Below are 22,566 nucleotides of genomic sequence, written 5' to 3'. Positions count from 1 at the left end.
TGAGCAGCAGAAGGTCATCACCCAGGTTCTCTCCAATGACCGGAAAACCAGACATCTCACCCCGTCGTGGCAGGACATCGACGTTCTAGAGGCCATCAACAAGTCACTAAGCCCTCTGGTGGAATTTACAGTTGCCCTCTCTGGGGAGCAGTATGTAAGTGTGTCGCTTGTGAAGCCAACTCTCCACCTCTTCAGCACATCCATATTGGCAGTACAGGAGAATGACACCGACCTTTTCAAGAGCATTAAACAAAAAATCACGGATTACCTCAAAGAGAAATATGATGACGCACAAACAGAAAAGCTGCTCGACATGGCCTCTCCTCTGGACCCCAGATTCAAGCTCAAATATGGGACTGAAGAGAATCAAGGATCAATTGAAGCCAGATTGACATCTGAAATTAAGACTGTAAAGGTAATAACAGCATTAATAATAATAATAATAATAATAATAATAATAATAATAAGCAGTGTAATGATGACTTAATCAAGAATACACATTTGACAGTAAACCAAATGTTACATAATGTAAACTTAAGATGCGTAATACAAGTTATGTGTTACAACCATTCATATTTTCTTCAATATATTTCCACATCTCTAAGGAGCGGACACCTACTGAGCCAACCATGACGCTTGCTGACGACACTGGTGCTGCAACTGGTGGAGCACGAAAGAAGAAGAGGGGCCTGGGCAGTTTCTTCAAAGCCACAGAAGACACAACTCCTGGACCTGCTGCTCCTCGATCAGACCAGGCCATAGCTTTTGAGCTTCAGTCATACCTCCAGGCAGGGTCACTGGATACTGAGGCCGACCCACTTGAGTGGTGGAAAGCATCACAGTCACCTTAAAAGGTCTCTCCAAACTATCTTGGAAATATTTGTGCATCCCCGCCACAAGTGCTGCATCAGAGAGGGTTTTTAGCACAGGTGGAAATGTTGTCACCTGCCTCCACTCATCACTAAACCAAGTGAACAGACTGGTGTTTCTGGCCAAAAACCTTTAAGAGTTTGTAGCAGGCTGAGTGCTGGGAGCTGGGGTGAGGGAGTATGGAACTATGTGACCAGTCCTTTTCTGTTTTTCAAAAAAGGTTTTTGAAGAAGACATTTGAAGATTTTTTTAAAAATACATTTTTTTGGTAGGTTTTAGCTATTTTTATTTATTGTTTTTACATTGCTATTATTATTTCCATTTATCTATTTTTTTCTTCTTCTTGATTTTAATTTATTTCTGGTTGTGCTGTTCAAATATATTTCAAGTTGAGTTGAAGTTGGTTCAATACATGCTTATGTTTACAAATCTATGAATAATCATGTTTTATAATCGCGATTTCAATATTGATCAAAATAATCGTGATTATGATTTTTGCCATAATCGTCCAGCCCTACTTGCAAGGTAACTCCTCTTCAAAACTAGTGGACCCTTTGATTAAAACCGGTAAAAACACTGAATAAAGCAGTTTCACATTAAAAATCTATTTTTCTCTGATTCTGTTCAGTGGACAGAGGATGTCTGGAGGGGCTGCAGGCTGAGCTGCTGCTTATGTTTGCTCACGTTGTTTCTCTGATAAGATCCAGTTGTCCAATGACTTAAATCTTTCACCTTTAGATAACGTAATGCGGAAAAGTTACATATTGGGCCTTTAAGGCTTACTGATAGTTGTCATTGACCTTTTCTTTTGTCACTCCTCTTGTTCTCACAGTGGCTGACGAAGGTCACTTCTAGTCTTTGATACAAAATAGCGACGACATTTCTCAACTCATCCATGAGACTTCATCAGTTCTGCTAGCTGGTTGTAGTTCGCAGGCATTCAAGCCTGTGGGACAGTTGTTAATAGCAGAATGTCACATGAGAGTTGTTCATGTCATTGAGGTCACATGTCTGTCATGGAAGAGATTCATCAGGGTGAGTAAAGGTGTGAATTGTTGCACAGTGATCTGGAAAATGGTGACACCAAAAATCGGGGCCCCTCTGAATGTCCATTCTCCAGATAATGTCCTGTCTGGTGTGTTGTAGAAATCCACAAGCAAGCTGGAGACTTTCTATTCACATGTTCTCCTGCGTGGGTTTCCTCCAGTTACTCCAGTTTCTTTTCACAGTCTTAAAATTCACAGAAGATGTACGTGTTAAATTGCTCTAAATTGGTAGGTGTGATTGTAAGTGTGAAGTCTGAGTTAGCCCAGTGACAGACTGGCAGGCAGCAATATGTTTCTCACAAACCTTTTTTGTTGTTACATGAAAGGTTTTTCATCAAGGACAGGGTTGCTACTTACCGTGACCTCAACAATTCTAATGTGACATCGTCAGGTGAACAAACCAGCCAAGTTACAGTTCATTATTTAATTTAACATGGTCATCTTTTGCTACATTGACCATCCTGTTCTTACCATACAAGACAATAGCTGTTAAGTGATCAGCATTGCTATTTTCCACTTATTCCACTGTAGAATCTGTGTCTCCTAAAGATTTTTCTCTGTGTATTAACGCGTGATCATGTACAGTATGACACCAAGTGACAGTAGGAAATTATAATCCTCAGAAGTGAAAGAAAAATGATTTCTATATGTGAACATGTTCAAGGTTTATATAGGAAATTGCTTTTTTTTTTAGATTACATTATTTTATTTCGAATGTGTAAAACAAGAAAAAAACAAAACAACATATATAAAAAAAGAAAGCACAATGGTCTCACTGAAAACAGTGAACTAAGTCAAAACTTATTGAATCCCACCCCTACTTCCTAAATCAATGCTTGCTAGCTCCTAATTTAATTACTAATTCATAACATCATACAATATCTTACTAATATATATTATATGTAATATATATTAGTAAGATATTGTATGATGTTTTACATTCACAAACAGCAAAGCCCTCAAAGTACAACAATAAATCAGACTGGAAGCCATCAAATGCAAATATGGCAGTTTATTATATGCTCAAAGGCTCTTTCATGTAATAAACATGAGATGCCATAAACACAAACAAACTTATAAAGGTAATCCCTAGAAATCAGCAATTCTTGTGTCTCTTTGTCTTGTTTGATGCTGCCTGAGAGATTGAGAAAGAGTGGCGAGCATGTAAACCTCAGATGGATTTATTGTCATATAGGCAATATCCAATGAGACAATAAATAATTGTAACCATGTTTAATTCATAGAGACTACATTTTCCAAGCTCTGATTGTGACAGCCTAAAGGTGGTGAGCACTGGGATATACAGTACTTCCATACAGCCCAGTACTGTTTCATTTTGCAGCAGAATATGTGGTTGCTCACTTGACAGCTCCAAACACTCTGCATAAGGCTGCATTATGTTTCATTTTCATAAGATATTATAAATAGACAGGCCAAAATAAGTACTAATGAGTACTATTAGCATGGCCTGCTGTGACTGAATAACTCCTGCATACATTTGAATTAGAGCATGGCAAATGATCTACTTCATGGAGGGTATGTGCATGATCCTAGTTCACTGAACATGTTAAGTAGGGCTGCAACCAACAATTATTTCCAATATCGATTCATCTGCATATTATTTTCCGAATTAATTGGATAATTGTATATTCTAAAGTGAGAACAATGATCTTGAGGAGAAAGTAGCAAATCCTCAAATGAGAATCTAGTACTAGAAAACGTTTGGTGTTTTTCTTGAGTAATGATTTGAGCAGTGCCTACATTATCGTTGCTGATTATTTTTCTGTGGATCCATTCATTGATACCCTAATCGTTTCAGTTTTAAAGTAAAATGAACATGTTTCACTTGTGTATTCCATGAAGTCATGTATATCCTATGTATGTTTTTCTATTTGGTGTAAGCTGTTTTAGTCTTGTGTGTTGTGACCCTTTAAACCATAGCATTGTCTATCATTGACTCTTCACCACAAGTTACATATATCAATGTGTGGAGGCTACTTCCACCAAAAATGCTGTTTTGTTTGGGCTTACTCTTTATTGGCCTGGGCTATAAAATGATACTGTTGTTCATAAGCAATAAACAAAGACTAGAAAAGGCGTAAAACCATCTTGCCAACCCTCAGATTTATAGTCATGCCTTAGTGGGTCCTGACATTAAACCGCTGGCGTACAGTAGCCAAAAAAGGAAAACTTTTTCTATTGCCATGGATGTATTGAATACATTCATATATTTCTGCATGAAGTTGCAAAGATAAAGCTTAATACGGGAGTCCTGAAACCTTTTCATGTCGAAAATAAATTATAACCTACCCCCTTTTTGTTGGGGACCCCCTGAAACCCCCTAAAAGATGGGGGACCATGGAACCTATTTTGAGAGCCCACTGGCTTAAGATACCAATCATTTGATTAAGAATAAAATAAAAATAAATAAATAAATAACTGTGTATTAGCCTTCCTAATGATCTACATCAGCCTGCTTAATTGTCTATGGCAGCTCGCACCCTTCTGTGTTTACAGTCGACAGAAAGGCAGCGAATTCAGGAAACAGCGTTTATTGAGACTCAGCCCAGTGACCGAGGTTTTGGGGCGTCGACTAAACTACACACAGACCAATCGGAGTCCACGATGAAACTTTGTAAACAACTCTTACACGTTGTTTTAAAGCTCGTCTGCTGTATTTACTATGAAAAGAGCCGTCGGTGCTGCAGCCAGGTCAACCAATAATGCCAAAGTAGGTGAGTAAAAAAAAAAAAGTAGTGTTTTGGACGGTAGTTTGGAAATTGTAGCCGACTGTGTGTTTCAGTTGTGTGACGGTTTGAGTGAGTGTGTGCGTGTGAGAGTGTGGGAGTGTGTGTGTGTGTGTGTGTGTCTTCTCGTGACTCGTAGTAGTAGCGGCGCTGGTGCAAAACAGCTGTCATGTAGCGTAACGAGTGAAGTAGAAAAACGTGTAAGCTGTTAGTTTTATAAAGCAAGAATACGCAAAAGTAGATAATACAGCGTCGGTATACTCTAAGGTTTACGGTAGAGGATGCCTCAATGTATCGAATGTCATAGCAACTATACAGTAAAACGTTCAATTCCTATAGTGTAGTAACAGATTGAGCACCCAAACAGACACAGGATGAGTTAATTTACTGCGTAGTTTGCTTTAAGTGAGTTTGTTATACCGCTGAAAAGAATCAATAGACTGTTTGAGCGACAGTGTATTAATAGAAGATGAGATGAGAGACCTTTAAGGGTGTGGTGATGTTTCCATCTTGGTGGCCGTGTAGTGACTCTGACAGTGCCAAAACATCTTTTGGTTATCTTGACATTTGCCCCATGTGTCAGCAGTCTACTTGTCTTGTTTTACCTAGAAGTCATTTTGAGGCTGAATATTAGCTGTAGAGAGTAGTAGCTTAGGTTGATTTCCTGAGGAAATTCAATTGAGCAGGCTAATGATGGAGCATAGTTTAATGAAAATCACTCTGCATTTTCCCACCGACTGAATAAGTTGGACCTGTTGTAAGACAGCTTTGTATCAGAAAACGTCAGAGTGGTGATTAGTGTGAGTATCAAGAATAGCACTACCCTGTGAGACAAGAAAATGCCACAATCCATCAGCTCACCAGGATGACACTGACAGGAGAGAGTGTTCATGTTGAAGTGTTCAATTATGTTTTTAAAAAGCTCAACAAAAGCTTGTTAATGGTGGTGGTTTTAAACAACAAAGACATTCTAGGATAGTACATACTGTACATTCCTTGGAATTTCACCCACTTATGTGCTCACAAACTCTTCCAGTCACTCACAGACGTTGAAGTTTCTGTTTGGCCTGTTCTTGATGCTTCTGAGCAGTGCTATAAGTGTACCGTGCTGACAGTGTGCTGTATTTTAGTGCCTGCTCTTTTACGGTTAGCGTGAAGAGCCTTCTATAGGCTACAAAAGTCTTCACTCTGAACGGATGTGGGCACAACTTAAGCTGTGGAAAGTCAACATCTGCATGCTCTGTGTTCCCTCAGCACGCCCACCCGAGCCAGAGGAGGGGTTGAGGAAGAAGGGGGAGGGAAAAGCTTCCTGTCAAGAGTGGCAGAGAAACTGAATTGGCTGCAGTTTAGTCGAAGTTTTGACAGAGACTTTTAGGGTGGTATTTTTATACAATGCAATCATGAATTGCTTCGCTGTCATTTCTCAGTAAATGTGACGCATTTCTTTTAAGTGGGTTTCTGTTTTGAACATGACAATCTAGTTACTACTTTATCATAATTACACAAAGGTTTTACTCATCTCCAAAAGTTCTTTGAGCACAAAACATTCACTGGTATTTCTGACTCTGTTAGTAGTTCTGATTAGTGTGAACCGCTAGATTTAACAGCATTAATTAAAGCCATATTGGCTGTAATGAAAGTTATTTAACTGCTTCCTCTATACTCAAGTCCCATGATTAAGAACAGTGTCACTTACAAAGATACACTGAAAAGCTATGCAAAAACAGATGAGAAAAGATTTGCACAAACAGGTTATTTTGGTGATATTGACATTTGGCAAAAAAACCCTCATAATTATTATTTGTCTACAGCTCCTTCCTATTTTGTTTATAAGGTAGTTTGCTGTTGTGAAATCGAGAGAGCAGTTTACGCAAATTATTTTTGACGGTTCAGTTATTGCTCTGATGAGAACTGCAAAGTTTAGCTGAGTCTCAAAGCCTGCCCTGTCATGCCCAAAATAATGAAAATATGCAGCCAAAAAAAAGAAGATCTTATGGTAAAAATCCAGCTCTCACTTCACACTTTGTTCATTGTGGTCTAGCAAGTCTCAATAGGTGTATGATTACAGACATGATTAAAAGTGGTGTTCTTCACTCAAGCTTTCATGTGTCTGACTGGATGTGCACACCCATCACTGGTCAGTCATTCCTCATCTACACAGTCAAAGTAGTCTGAAGCTATCCAGGAAACTCAGTTTCATAATGAATTTGAGTTGAGTAATAGACCCTGCAGTTGCTGTATCAAATCATTTCTATATTCATATCACTTAGTTTTGGAGTTTTGTCCCACTCACATCTCAACAGGCTCAGTTGATCCTAATAACAGAGTGTTCAAACCTTATACAGACAGCTCAGCCTGCAAGAAGTAATTTGCCTTTGCATGGTTTCATTTCCAGTTACATAAAGACAGAAATGATTTTCAGAGAATAACTTTTCCTATATGTATCTGATCATGAACACTATGCCCACAAATTTACAGAGAAACGAGTTTTCTTCTCTGCTGGAATTCAGCGGAAGATCCAAAAAGAGAGAAGAGAAAAAGGACGTCTGCAGCGTCAAGTAGAGATGACATCTTGCAGTGAGATGAGAATTGTTTGTTTTCATGTTGTGCTGCTCTAACTCATCACCAAGACACTGTCATATAGAGAAGCACACTGACGTCATCACTTCCTGCCACAATACTTAACACAAACAAGGCGCATGCCAGCAATGACAGTCAGACCGCAGTGTTTTGGTGGTTTTATTGCTTTAAATGCACAATGCAGTAATGCCGAGAATACGCCAGAGTTTCGTTTACTGTTGTTCTTGTTACACAGACACAGAATTGTCATGAGACGTGCTTGTGATGGAAAAAAATGGCCATGAGTTACACAAACTACACAAACAGAGAACATGAATTCACACAAAGAGGAACAGAGCACAGCAGTGTGTATTCATGCAAGTAAACATCTTTCTGTTTTTCTGTGGCAGAAAAATTGTGGGTTAAGGAACAGTTTGTGTGTGTGTGTGTGTGTGTGTTTGAGCGACCAGGTAGTTGATTGTAAGAAGAGTAACCACTTTTTTACAGTTAAAGTGATAAGCATCGGTTCTTACTCAACAGTTATGTTACGAGATTTTGTGGTTCCGCTTATGAGTAACTTGAAATTACATATTCTGCTGTGTCATCTCTCTCAGCGTCCGTATATTTTTCTGCATAAACTCAAGCAAAGTGTCTGGTAGGAATGCTCCATTCATCTCTCACATCCTACTACAGATACATCAAGACTTTTTTTTCTCTTTACCACAAAATCAGTCTTGCTGCCGCTTAAAACCAAGACTTACCAAACAAAATAAAATCAAGCCCATCAGCTTCATTAAGGATTTGGTTTGCGGGATAGTCCTCCTAGAGTTTAAGATAAAAAATACAGGCGGTGCTGAATAAACATATATGTCAGTCTATGAGAGGAACAGTTGAAAATGAAGCAGTTTTTTAATGGATGACTGCTGCTGGCACATTGTCATGGCAGCAGCAGCACTAAGAGGAGGAGGAGGAGGCAGAGCAGTGTCAGATTGTGTGCATGGATGTATACACTATAGAAATGGTCCAGGATCAACTGAGATTTCGCAGCTGCTCTGCAGGAAGAACATCCTTTCTTGGCGTTGCAGATTATGTCAGCTTACATACTGTAGGAATGCAGTTACAGCCACGCATAAAAGCATCCGTGTCCAATGAGCTGTCCGCGTGTTATATTACAGTCAATTGTATGTTTGTTTTTTTGCTGTTTGCGTGTTGATTTGTGCTCATCTTCTGTAACATTTTCAGCAAGGAGCCTTCAGTTGTTTTTTTACATTCTGTTTATTAAAGCCACAATAGCACAAACACAATTTGCAGCAATTTTACACACAGTAGGTGTTGATCAATTTGCAACTAACACAACTTCTGCAAAAATGTGTGAATGTTTGACTCCACAAATGTCAACCAGAAGAAAAAGCTTGGTCCCTTCACACTGTGATGCATCGACTTAATCACAGATTTGTTGCTGTGTATTTTTTACCGACTGCACTTGTTTACTCTAATTCAGAGCTTTGCATTATGAAAAGCAGCACAATGTGTGTGTTTGCCTTGCTAGCTGAAGCTTATCGTGTGCGTAAAGTGATCAGTGAGGTAGAAACAGAACTTTTTTCTTCTCTTTTTTTTTGTGGTCAGTGGTACAGAAAGTCTTTTTTTTGGTAGTCTGTACAGTAAGGCAGACATCACAGCTTTTTTAGGTGTGTGTCGCTCTAATAGGTAGCATATCAGCTGCTGACATTGCAAAGTTGCGGTGTTGAAAATTCCCCTGAGTGCATATACGTCAAGTTATGTCAACGCATTTCCCAAAGGTACTGTCAGAGTTGTTGTGTCACTGAGTCTCCGAGGTAAACTTTTTTTTTCTGTAGACTGTGCCACTTCTCTAGAACACTTCTTTCAAAACTTTTAACTTATCTTGTTATGGATCTCAACATCCGTTAGATAGAGTACACATAGATACTCAAGTGCACAGACACAAACACGCACTGTAAAAGGTGCACTCTTTTTAGAAAGTCATATAGCCCTTTTTTCTTTCTTTTTTTTTTTTTTAAAGAAGGTCATATAATCATCAGTTTCAAACGTGTTTCTTGTTTCAGACTTTCTAGAAACAGGTCATAATAGTTTTCTTGGTAATTTTGTTTTTCTTCCAAAAATAGGATATTAAGACTAGATAAATGACTAATACGTTTTTGTATTTTTAGCAGCACATTATCATTTATATCCCTTCTACTTTGACTACTCTGTTTTATGGTTTCTGTTTATTTGATCAGGGTCCCAAAACAATAAAAGTCTCCCAAAACAATAAAAGTCTCCAAAAAAGGAAAAGAAATGGCCCTGGCACATTGGCGGCTTTTAATTTAATTGCAGAAGAAGCTGTATTAAGCTTCCCCTTGAGCTGTTTGAATGTTGATTCTGATTTTCTCAGTTTGTTGACTCCAGAGAACATAGTGTAATTGAATGTTGCAATGATTTTTCATCAGGGTTTAGTTCATAGGTGGTAAAACTCTGACCTCCAGTGGTCAGGACGAGTCACGTCATCTATAAACAGCATTAGATGAGTATAACTTGATGTAATAGGCAGTACTCCCTCTTGGTGAATATGTAATGTGTATTTATGGTCATGATTATGATTAATAATCATGTAATCAGAATCATGATTATTATAATAAGGCACATTTGTCCGACTGTCAAAACAACATTGTAACAACTTGATGCTTATTGGCTTATAAAAGTAGGTTGATTGATTATTCTGTTAAGTAAAAGTTGTATTTTTAAGAGTTTTCTACATTTCCATGACTTAATTCTGTTTTTAGTGATTAAAGTTATGTTAGGTTTGACTATAAAACACGTCTATTTTTTAAAAATAATAGTATGTTATATTAACATTTGTAACACTTTATCACAACCATTTTCTTTCATATCTTAATTGAGATTAATAGCTCAGGGTGTGGGAAAAATTCCAATTGAGATGTCTGTGTTTCGTCATTGATGTGTATCAGGCACATTTTTCTGATTAAGTGAAAGGCGCTGGCATACAGTAGATGAATGAATAACACATTACTACACAGTATTTTATTAATGCTTCAATAAAATAGCAAACATTTGATAAATTCTCATATGCACTTACATATACACTGTGTATATACATGAACACAGTGTTAGAAAACATTGGCCTTGCCTTTTAATATGAATGATACCCACAGTTGTTATTCTCACACATCACCACTAGGTAGCAGAAAAGTCATGCTGATGAAATTGAACCTGAACATTTCAAGCTGCACTCAGTCAAAAAACATGACCTCACTGTGACGTGGTAGTACAGTACATGGTTGTAGAGGATCCATCAGCTTCAGTTATAAAATTAAACAAAAAAGAGGATCTCTGAAGGTAATTCACACTGCAATGAAAGATGTCTCTATGTAATTGTCACAGCTGGCAATCATTTGAAAGTGTTGGATATTAGAGTGTCTGGGTATGAGACTTTTTCATTATATTACTTTTAAGAAGTACAAACTACTTTTTCTACAAGATCCTTCTTTTCATGAAACAAAAAAGCCAAAGTTCTTAAATGTTAAATGTCAAATGTTAAATACAGGTCTGAATACAAGCAGCCATAAAAGAACTTTGCTCAAAAAAAGTCGATTAGATATAATTGATGATCTTCATCATCTTGTCTTGGCAAACTCTTAAAAACGTTGTGTTGCCGACACATTTTGTCCAGTGCCAAAATAAGATCGAGGAATCATTGAATGAATTAATTATCATTAAAGTAGTTCCAACTGTGCCTGTCAATTGATTAGTACCACACATTTCTATACAAAGTCAAGAAATATCATCAAGGTCCTCACAGCATAGCCTCAACAACTGAGACAACAAAGGATGTTTACAGTCTAAAGAAAAGTGGAAAGGAAAAGAAACCTAACAACATTAGTTTGTGCAGAAAAGTATCTCCAAGAAAAGTCAGAGTACATTTTGAATGCAGCAGCTAGCAAACACGGCCTTGACTATCTGGCAATAACAATGGGAAACAGACACATACAGTAAGAGATGTGAGAGGTGCATTTAAGGGCAGAGAAAGGACTAACAAGCAAGCTTCCCTGCTTAGGCCTGTTTCTCTTTGAAGTCAAGCTACATGGTCTTCTGTAGGCCTCATAGACCCCAAAGTCTGACCTCAACTTGGAAGTTTATACTAGAAGCAAAACCAATCTAGAGTGTGTTCCACAGAGAGGATGGATGTGGATTAGATGGGAATGCAGTGTGTGCTTGTATGTGTGTGTTTGTAAGAGAGACAGAGCACGATAGAGGGGGAGAGAGAGAGGGAGGGAGAAAGAGAGAGAGAAGCCATCACTGATAAAAAGGTAAAAGGAGCCAATTAGAGACAGAGAGCCCTATTCAGAATGTTCATATACTGTAGGAAGGATGTAGTATTTTGAAACTCCAAACATTTCTCCGAGTAAAACCCCCATGGTGAAAAGAACTGAGCCATATTGTTGCTCTGTGTTATTCCTTCATTTTGTGCTCTGAATCTCCTTGTGTAATGTGGCGGATGGTTCAGGATGCTTGGGAGTCACTTGAAGGTTAGTGGCCGCGTGTATGCGTGTGTAGACGTTTTTCGCGGCACGTTTAATTGAAAGTAAACTTCCCTCGCGAAGACTTTCTAATGAAAGGTGAACTTTGACGAACTCCAGTCTGAATTGTATTATCACATGTGCGCTGGCGTGTGGCAGTCAGCGAAACATGCAAAGGAACCTTGGAGCATGTTGTTAGAGGAGGACTAAACGACAAAAAGTTATGAATGAATACAGCAGCGCAGGGAGTGCCACACTTGCGCTTGTGTGCATCCATGTATCCCCCAACACGCTCCATGCACACTAGCACACAAACTTACATACTTAGAAGTACGCACCCACGCAGCCCTCTGAAGCCCTCGCACATAAACACGTACTCACTCTCATTACTACACTGCACATGCACAGAGGTTCCAGTGTGTGGGATTACAGGAGGAGAAACAATCTGAGTTCCCCTGCTAACTGTGTTTATCCAGGCTGGCGGAGGAGGCCTCTCACTGGGCTGCCTCAGTCCACCTCTGAGCCCCCGCCGGCTCCAGCCTCTGTTGATCTAGACATTGTGGACTATTTTCAACCCCAGAGTCGCGCTGTAAGCTGTGTTTAGTTGGCCGGCCGTATATTTCTTCCTCAAATCTGTGTTTTGTTTGTATCGGTGGACAAACATGTCAAAATAAAATCTTGTCTGTTTTGTCAAGTACAGCAGATAGTTCGACTTGGTTGTTGACACACTGTGTAAGAAGAGTGAGAGTGACATTATAGGTATAAGACAATGTGTACTGAGACTTCATATACTGAAGCTTTAATGCACATAGTTCATATGGTCCATTAAAGTGAATGTAGATGTAGACTAAACATACATGTACTTGGAAGTTTGCACGCAAGGCATGAAGGCCTATCTGTACCAGCCCTGGCACAGATAGTGAGAACAACTGCTAGATAGGCAGCTTTTATGGATGTTACCCTAATGTGCATTCTTTCATTACATGGGGGTGGAAATGTTAACCCTCTCTGACAGACTCTTCACCTCCCGATTTTGAGAGGAATAGCTCTTTTTTCAGAGGGTAATTGGCCCTTTCTTCCTCCGACTTGTCACATCAAGACACATTATTTAATTTGTGAAGGCATGTGGCCCTAGCCTGCTTAATTAGAACAAATAAATCCACCAAAATGGGTGAAGGTCACAGCAGAACCAGTTCCCTCACAAATATGCATATCAAGCCAATGTAACTTATTGACTGTGCAGCTGTGGCGTCTGCTACGGTGACACTTTTCCTTTTTGTTTGCTGTTTCGCACCTTTCTCAATATACATCTGGTGGATTATTGGAGGTTTCACCTTTTCTGTTTGCATGAGCTTGTGGGTTTTTGTGTATCGAAATGAAAAAATAAAATAGAATTAGATCTTGGCCCATATCTGCATCAGTCTTTCTATTTGTCTGCAGGTGTGAAACCACAGTACGGTGCTGTAATAATGTGTTGTGGTTAAACCAGGATTCATCTAAATGCTTTTTCTCTTCTTCCCACACTTCGGTGCTCGTCTGACTGTCTCTGGACACTCCACATTTGACTAGTACTCTACTGTGCCTCTTAAGAACAGCTGTCATTTCTGTCATCATTTTCCTCATTAAATGTTTTCCAGTGAAAGTAATTGATGTGAAAGTAATGTACTAACTGTAATGAAGGTGAGTAGTAGTATGTAGTTATGGTCTGTATTAGACTCAGACTTCTAGAGTTTGTTTGTTTTGGTTTTGCCCTTTTTGATTGTTTTATTAGTTTAATGTAAGGATATCCTGATCAAGTTTCTTTTGTGTGTGTGTTTTTTTTTTTTTTTTTTTACCGCTATCGAAATCCTTTAATAATGAGTATCCAAGGCCAATACAATTTATTTTTTGCAACGTATTCCGGTTTCCAGGAATTGGTGATTGTCTTTTATGACACATATGGTAGCAAGGCTCTACAGTTCCATTTTTTTAAGGGATATGATATGATATGATATGATATGATACACTGTCAGCTGGATATTTTTACCAGAAAAGACGTACCTGATAGTGTATATGTACTGATAATGTAAGAATATTCAGGCTATTCGTGATCGTACAGTAGTGTACAGTAGTGTTTTGGAGGTTCCTCCTTCATAATATTTAGCTGAGCAGACACCAGCTTACAGAGAGCACACAAACATCCATCAGCAAAGTCACAGCTGATAGGCTATGACCTGACACCTGATACTTGAATGTCTTTTCTTCAAAAGAAAAATATGAGAGATAAAAGATTCAGTCTTTAGCGTGGGATCTTAGCAAATACATGTATTTCACTCACTCAGGTGCAGCCACATTCTTCACATTTGCAGCAATTTAATTTTCACTTGCATGTATGATGCAGGATTATAACATGTAAGTGTAAGTGTATACACTCAGACACAATCAGTCAGTAGACATATAGTAGGGTGTATGTCGTCATTCTAAATTTGGGTTTACCTTCATACCTCTGGCCATTGGCTCTGTCAGTCATGATAACATTGTACTCACCAAAGTAACTGTTAGGATGTTGGAACAGGGCAACATAACTAAAAATGGATCCAGCAAGGAAATGATCACTGTCAGATGATCAGATAGGCTGTAAACAGACCACTAGGTTAGTCACATGTATTCAAAAGAGAAAACAAAAGCAGTAAAAAACAAAACAAAACACATTGGGCCAGGTGCAAGAACCACTCGTACGCACAGATTCGTTCTTAAACCATGCGTACGGGTGATTTATGAGGATTTGCCGCATTCACAGATTGTCTCGTATTTTGGATTTTCTCTTAGGTACGAAATACACAGAGAGGTAGAGCTGTTGATCTGTTACCCCTATCTCCAACTTCTTCTGCCGGCTTGTCCTGCGTTGTCATCCCGGGTGTTAGCAGGTCTGTGCTGACAGCAGTCCTGCAGCAAGTGTAACATCAGTGGTTGTCACCAACATAACAATTGTGGTAGAAGACGCCACTGCCTCTGGTCTTCAGAGTCAACTGACTTGGATATTTCTTTTTAACATCACTGTATGCTGACTACCACATAAATTACTAATGTCGAATCGCAGGCTGAGCGTATATTATATTGTCAGTATTTTAGAGACCCCTCTGCAGAAAGGGGGCTCCCCTGTAGTTCACACCCTGGGTAATGGGTGTGAACTACAGGGGATGTAGGCAATGGGCAAGTGTATACAATGTCCCGTTCATTAAATTGCACTTCTGAATCCATAATCATGATGACATTACTCTGTTTGCAAAAGTATTAGGCTATTTAGTATTAAGAAGTAGGCTATTTAACAATTTAGGTGGATATATCAGTCATTTGAATTGGAAATTGAAACTATGATATAATGCAAGCTTACAATATAAATATTAGTGGCTGAAACTACAAAGCGACTTGTCCACAGTTACTTTTCCATAATGCAAACTGACTATTAATTACTTTTATTAATTTAATTGAAATATTGGTGATCGAAGTTATAGTTTAGCTCCATGGCTGATGACATCCCTATCCAGATGTTTTTGGCATCTAATTCATGTTAAATAATTTTTGTTTTTATTTCTATGACGGTGCGCGCAACAGCTGAGACAGCGTTCACAGCACGGGTCATTTTTCCTCATTCTTTGTCTTTCTCAGGACCTTTAATTCCACCACTAGCACTAAATAATAATCTGTGTTTCTGTTGATCTATTTCTGAGAGCGGGACCTCAGTCTGAGAGCTCATAAAGTTCTTCTTCTAGTCTTTAGTGCCATATTCATGAATGGAGCTTCTCTACAACCTGCCAGAAGTCTGACCTTATATGGTATTTTGGGGGCGTCATTCATGTTAATTTACTATTCTCGGGAACGCGCGTTCATTTAGAACAGGTGGGATTCATCATGTTTACGAATGTCATTTACGACTGTTTCCTGGTGATACGAGTGTTTGGTGAATCCGACGTGGCACACTCGTAAATTCCACCTCACGAAAAAAGAACGACAGATTTAAGAAGAAAATACGAACATATTCTTGCATCTGGCCCATTGTCTGTTGTTAACTTCCTGATTTAGCTTTGAACTACCGTACTACTCCTGTGCTCTGGCTGGAATTTTTGCTTACAAAACTTTATTTCTCACTTCACATTATAAAATACACAAGCACCGAGTACTATGGTGGCTGATACACTGGCTGTTATTCTTATCTGCTCCCAAATGTCCTAGCGGCTTGACCTGGCTGAGCAACAGCAAATGTTTGATTCAGCCGCCAGTTTCTCCTCCTGCCCATTAGGTACTATCAGGCTGCCTCTCTCCATCTGAACCTGCTGTAAACAAAGGAGCCAGCCATCGCACTGGACTGTGAGACGAGACCCTATCCTTCTGCTTCATTCTCCAGTCTAAACACATACAGTCCCCTTCATTTCGCCCCCTTTCTACTCCACAGTGCAACTCATAACTTGGGCTCAATCTTGCACCATGTACAGTGATGTCAAAACTTTGCCCCACCAGCTGGATCTACCCCTACACTCATTCATTTACACTAACTCACCATTTCCTGGAAAGTAGGGCAAAGGTCAGCAAAGCTTTATGTGACCCTGGTGTGCATCCTTGTGTGTTTATTTGTGTCCGGGTGTATGTATGTGAGGTCTGAGAGAGAGAAGAAGAAGAGAAGGAAGAAGAAGAAGCAAGAGCATTTGTGAAACACAAATGGGGCACAGGGCCCAGCGGAGGGGTACCCCGATAGGCCCCAGAATTCCCCCGAGCAGCAAGCAGCATAGAGGAACAACTATGGCCTTTGTTGGTCACCCCGTGGATCTCACACACAGTTAATATAGACTTTTCCCACTGACTCTGCCAAGAGTCTGAAGTCATTTAATGAAGTGGCGGCTGAGTTTAGAAGGAGCCAGTGTGCTCGCTGCTTGCGCTGACAGAATGGAAAATGTCTGTGTTATGCAGCGAACAGCGAGTGACAAGAGGAGTGTGTTCTGATACTCACCTCTCTACACACACACACACACACACACACACACACACACACACACACACACACACACACACACACACACAAATGCATTAGGGACACACACACACATACACACAGATGCATACAATAAAGTGTCAAGAAGATACAGTGATTATACAAATGCACACATGCTCCTAGATGGTTATAGCCGATCCGTCCAGGGATACGTCGTTGATTCGGACAAATCTGTACTCAGCTATAGTCCAACAATATCAGTTTTTTCGTACTGGACGCATATTTTCAATGTTAAATTGATAACAATGTAAAGTTTTTATTGAATCTGAAGGTTTTTGTATACATTAAGACTCTCTAGTAAATACATTTTCTCAAGGCATACTTGTGGCACCCTTGTACTTTAAACGAGGCAGCCTAATTGTCTCACAAATTCTTTGTAGTTGTCTCTTTGTTTGGTTCATTTATCAGAGCAAAACCTCACCTTTCATGTCCATTTTCACGGCTGTCTATTTATCCACTTCTGCTATGAATGGACAGTATCTCTGTATGTATTTGGTCGCACTTCTATTCAAGTCCCTGTCTTTTCATCCATCTATGGGCAGATTGCAATCTGTTTTGGTGTCCTATTGTGCAGCTGTCAGTTATTTTCAAAACGCTCGAGTGTCATTTGCCTCAGATTCCATCCCTTTCAATTCTCTCCTCTTTTCTATGGCTCCACTAGCGTACATCTCATTGAGTGTGCATCAGCGGGCAGATTCATTCTTCTCTTCTTCTTCGAAAAGCACATTTCTTTTTTCATAGCAGCCATAAGCCTCCTTTTTAAATCCATGGACAATGTGTTTTTGTCCATCCTCCTCCATCCTTTTCAGTGGCGAGTGCAGGGTTTCTCTCTCTCTCTTGCTCTCTCTCCCTGACACTCTCTCTCTCTTTCTCGCTCTCTCTCTCTCTCTTTCTGAGGGCATCTGGGGGGACCCCAGAGCGTGATGCTTCTCTTGAAGCTCAATTGTCTGTCTGTAATGAACCATGATGAAAGATAACAGAATGAAATGTAATAATTCATGCGGGCTTCGGTGAGGAGCACGTGGCTAGCGCTGGCCCCAGGCTGTGATAGCCTCCTGCTCGGCTCCCACAACAATACGCTGGCCCCGCCAGCACTACTCACCCTGCTCTGGTCCAGCAATCTTGTTGTTCTGTCCTCTGGTTGTCCTCTCGCTGCTATTCAGAGTCACTTAATGCTGGAAGGCGGTCTGTGATCACTGACATGCCAGAACATCTCTTTGGGAAACAAGGCAAACTTTCTCCCCGGACTCTCTGTCTTTGTGGAATTCTTTCATTCTTTTCCCTTTGCCTTTTGTTTTATATGTTTGGGCCATCTTGTCAAGCTTTTGACCTACAGTTGAGTTTGTCAGATGAAGCTGAACAAGAAATACCCTTTTCAACCTCTTGTTCCTGCATAATGTCCCCCCTCTTTAGTTGATTGTTCTAATTGTCTTTCCTTGCTTGGCACTTTTCATCATGGTTCCAAGAACACAGAGATGTTTCATGTCCTTTATTTATCCAAGGAAACAGCTCACAGAACCACTTACCAGAAATTGCCCACTTTTATACCCAGGCAGTCCCACACACCTTAGAGCTGTGCAGTCTTCTTTTGAGCTCATAGGAGCTTTAACAAAATAGTTAGAATAGTTAATTGTCTTGCTTAAAGATATATTGACAGAAATTGTTCCAAGCTTTTGTCGTACCCTTCCCAGAACCATGAGACCGCTTCTTTATCTTCTGTTCCATTTTTGTGGTCTTGTGTCCCTGATTAATGCACCCCAATCTATTTGGTAGCTACTGTTTGCTTGCAACATTGGCAATCAAGGTATTTCATCTCATGAGAAATGTTAAGAATTTACTCCATGACGAGAGTTTGAGGCAGCCAGTGACCTTCCCACTTTGCCCCCTATTCAGCAACTTTCCCAAGGGAACACTAAGTATGGAATCTAGTGAGACCCAGACTGTTCAGTATATAATCGAAAGAGCATGTACCTGATTTTAATTTAAACCTGCTACTTGTCTGTTTTAAGGTTGTTGCGCTGTCCTATGACAAATTATGTGGTGTGGATGCTGGTGGTGGTGGAAGATGGGAGTAGAAGCTAGTAGGGGTGAGGAGAACGAACAGAGAGCCGATTGATGCTCCAGACCGGCAGCTCGAGGTCTCGATGCAGAGTGCTTGTGTGTTTCTATGTCTATGTTTGTATACATTCCAGTATATAAGCTCATGCATACATTTCGGTCTTCTTGAATATTACTGCGCTAGTTGTGTTTTCGAGGATACAAAGACAATAGTGAGATGGAAAACTTTAAAATGAGTTTCTCCTCCATGAGCAAAACAGCCACTCAGCAAATATTTCAGCTTCTTTCCCATCAGTGCCATGCGTAATATGCAGTGCTAAATAGCCCAAAGAAGTATCCTAGTTATGCTAATCATTTTCTGGATCCTTTTGCCATAGTAACCCTTTACTGAGGTACTGTACAACTCCATGAACGAGTCTATGTGATGATTTACGATACTGAATGACATCTAGAAATCAGTTGTGTCCTTCTAGGGACTTATGTGGTATAAAACAGAAATGATGGATAAGGTTGTAGAGGGATATGCATTTGATGCAGCTTGATTTTTAAATTTAAAAGATGTCAGATCTTTTGAGCTAGAGGAAACAGTAGTTTCAGGCAAATATTCCACTCTGTTGTCCCTATGGTGCATTTCTCATAACAACTTCAGGTTTTTCTTCAGGTTTCTATCTGGGGCTGAAGATGGTGGTGTCAGAAGGTACACATTGATGGAGAGAAGTAGAATCTCAGTAAATCAAATTCAGCTAAAAGTAGTTTGCCTTCAATTGTGCAATATTGTCCTCATCCATCTTTTCTATGGTAGATTTTGAAAGTGAAGATGATTAAATGCTTAGGGTGAGGACAACCATAAAGGTGGATTAGGCAGACTCGTTGAAGACAATAAGAGTGTTACAGTGTAAGCACTAACACAGTCCATATGTAAAATGTTACAAGCAATTTTGAACATGTTAAACATTAGTGCACGAGCAAGAGAACAAGTATTGTTCATTGTTTTCTGTGTGTCACAGAGGGAGAGAGGGCCAACTTGGCCCATGTGGATGTTACAGTTGTTTATTCAGATACTCTGATAACACACAGCAAGAGTTAGTAGCAGCGCCAATAGAGAGGGCATAGAGCATTTTCACAGTGTGTGTGTGTGTGTGTGTGTGTGTGTGTGTGTGTGTATGTGTGTGTGTGTCTGAGAGAGAGTGTGTGTGTGTTGTCTGGAGGAGGCTTCAATTCACATGGAGCTCCGACCTAGCTTGAAGATTCTGTCGACTTACACTACGCAACCTTCAATACAACACAGCCTTTTAGATGGACAGATAATGACGAAACATAAAAACAGATAAAGAACGTGTCTTACTGCAAAGTGTGCTTTGAGTGTGCCAGTTCGCCAGTTTGGTGGTCTTCCTCCTGAAGGTTGTTAATTAGTGCAGAATGTAGACTACAGTTCTACTGCCAGCGCTGATGAAAAGAGGAAAGGGAGAGAGAGAGGGAAAACTGTACAGCTGCCAAGAAAGAGGAATTTGTGATAGGTTGAGAGTGATTCCAAATGCTGGAGCAAAGCATGGAGACTCCCAGAGCTCCTGCCTCCTGACCCGTGTGTTTGCTGCGGGCCCCTTGAGCCGCACAGAGTCAGACACACCAGCGCAGTGAGCAAGTATAGACATGAGCAGTGGACACAGTGAGAAATATGTTTAGACTTGGGCAAGGAGGGTAGTTGATTTCATTGATAAAATCAACATTTAAAGAAACGGGAATAGCTTTTTTTAACAAGCAAGATTCTCTTTCATTTCCCCCTGAAAACCCCCCTGAAGATGAAGCAGGGCATTGTGTGACAGAGCCATGTGTAAACTGCAGGCCCCATGAGCTACTAGCACAAAAAGAGCATCAGGTATTATACAGTACAGGAGGAGAGCTGTTACAGGACAGTTTTGTAGAAGTTGGGGGCAACTACAGCAGCTTAGGGGGAAACAGAGAAGCCCACACAAACTGTTGTGCTGGCAACACATCCATCTCAGTTTCACACAATGGAGGCATCAGCCCTCCCTTGCTTCGAGGCTTTACCCAAGGAAATGAATGTTTACTCTTGTTATTCGATGGTTCCTTTTTGTGTTGTTGAAGAATAAAGCCATGCAGGAGGATGATCAAAAGGCCTTAGATCCCCCTGCAGTTATTGCTCAAAGCGCTGTCAGGTGTTGCTTTTGCACATGTGCTATATGCTAGATGAATGGCCACCGGTTAGCTCAGGTGTCCGATCAATGTGGCTTCATTCAAGGCATTCACTCACAACATGTGCAGTAAAGCTTTCACACAAGTTTTGCCAAAGTGTAGCACTGCTATTCTCTGAATAAACCCGACATCCCAGTCAGTGAGTGTCTGAATCTGTGTCACACTTTGTGAAGCACCAAAGAAGAAAATAAAGCAGGGTTGTGGATTATATAAGCGTTGCAAGGCGTCACAATGGTGCTCTTTGGGATCAAGGTCCGCACATATAAAGAGCGGTAGGGGTGTGTATACTGTAAAAGTAACAAAAAAGGTCATTATCCAAATGTACCAGTGTGCCACTACAATTATTCACTCTACCACATTACATACACATACACACACCTTCTTCAGCACAGTACAGATCCTGGGAGTGGAGAGGTTGGATGGAAAACACCATTATGTCATCCCAGTTGCACCCTCCTCGACTGGCCACACTGTGGTGCTTTGTGTGCAGCAGACAGAGGAGCTGGGAGGATGGATGAACTGATGCTGTACTGTATGTCAAGTAGAGATTTATTATGCAGAAATGTAGAGCTACATCTAAGACTTACTATAGTTTTCTTATAAATCAGTGAATCTATTTTTATTTGCAATTCATTGTTTGGCATTTTGTCCATTTCATCTAAAAAATAAAAAAAGATGAAAAATTTCCAGAGCAGGAAAAGCTGATATTTTACATTTCTTGTTTTTTCCAACTCACAGTCCAAGCTTCAAAGGAACTTTACTTATATTTATGTAAAACATGCAAAAGTAGCAACATTTTAAAGCTGGAACTGGCAGTTTGTTATAACTAAATACTTAAACAACAATCTTAGATAGTTCTGCGATAGATTTATGTACAGTCAACTAATAAATTAATGGTCTACAAAGATGTGGTCGAAAAACTCTGAAGATTACTTATTTGTGTTTGTTCTACATAACCTTGTAATCATTTTTCATCTCTCCCTCTCTCTCTCAGCTTCTCTCTGTCTCTGCTCTGCCTCCTAACATCTGCTCCCAGCTAGCCACCTGTCTGCTGTCAAATGCAATATTAATGTACGCCATACACTTGTTAATTATTCTCCCTGAATGTAGTCATGTCAAGCTGAATATGCATAACAGGATTATAAAGAACCATTTTATTAGTGGTGATCACTCTCACTCTCCCTTCTCTTTCTTTCTCTCTCCGCTCCAAATGCTGTTTCTCAGGTCTTTCTATCCACTAAAGCGGTATGGTGTGTGTGTGTGTGTGTGTGTGTGTGTGTGTGTGTGTGTGTGTGTGTGTGTGTGTGTGTGTGTGTGTGTGTGTGTGTGTGTGTGTGTGTGTGTGTGAGCTCAGCATGCCTCCATACACCACTACAGCTTGTTTCCCAGGAGACACACAACTGCGTGTGCTAGGAGGGTGGCAGAGGGATGGTCAAGGAGGCGGATGGGGAGAGAGATGGGGCGATGGAGGGGTGGCATGTCGAACCGGG

General features: G+C 40.1%; 1 long non-coding RNA gene across 1 annotated transcript in view; it reads left to right on the top strand.

The window, feature by feature from the left end:
- The first annotated feature begins 4,553 nt into the window (after positions 1-4,553).
- Positions 4,554-22,566, top strand: part of LOC133981575 (uncharacterized) — a 94,714-nt gene continuing 76,701 nt past the window's right edge. Inside the window, exon 1 of the long non-coding RNA XR_009925307.1 lies at positions 4,554-4,651. This is a non-coding gene — a long non-coding RNA (uncharacterized LOC133981575). The remainder of the gene's footprint in view (positions 4,652-22,566) is intronic.

The sequence above is a fragment of the Scomber scombrus genome, chromosome 6 (genome assembly GCF_963691925.1).
Source record: "Scomber scombrus chromosome 6, fScoSco1.1, whole genome shotgun sequence".
Taxonomy (NCBI): Eukaryota; Metazoa; Chordata; class Actinopteri; order Scombriformes; family Scombridae; genus Scomber; species Scomber scombrus.
This window is presented reverse-complemented; position numbering and strand designations above follow the sequence as displayed.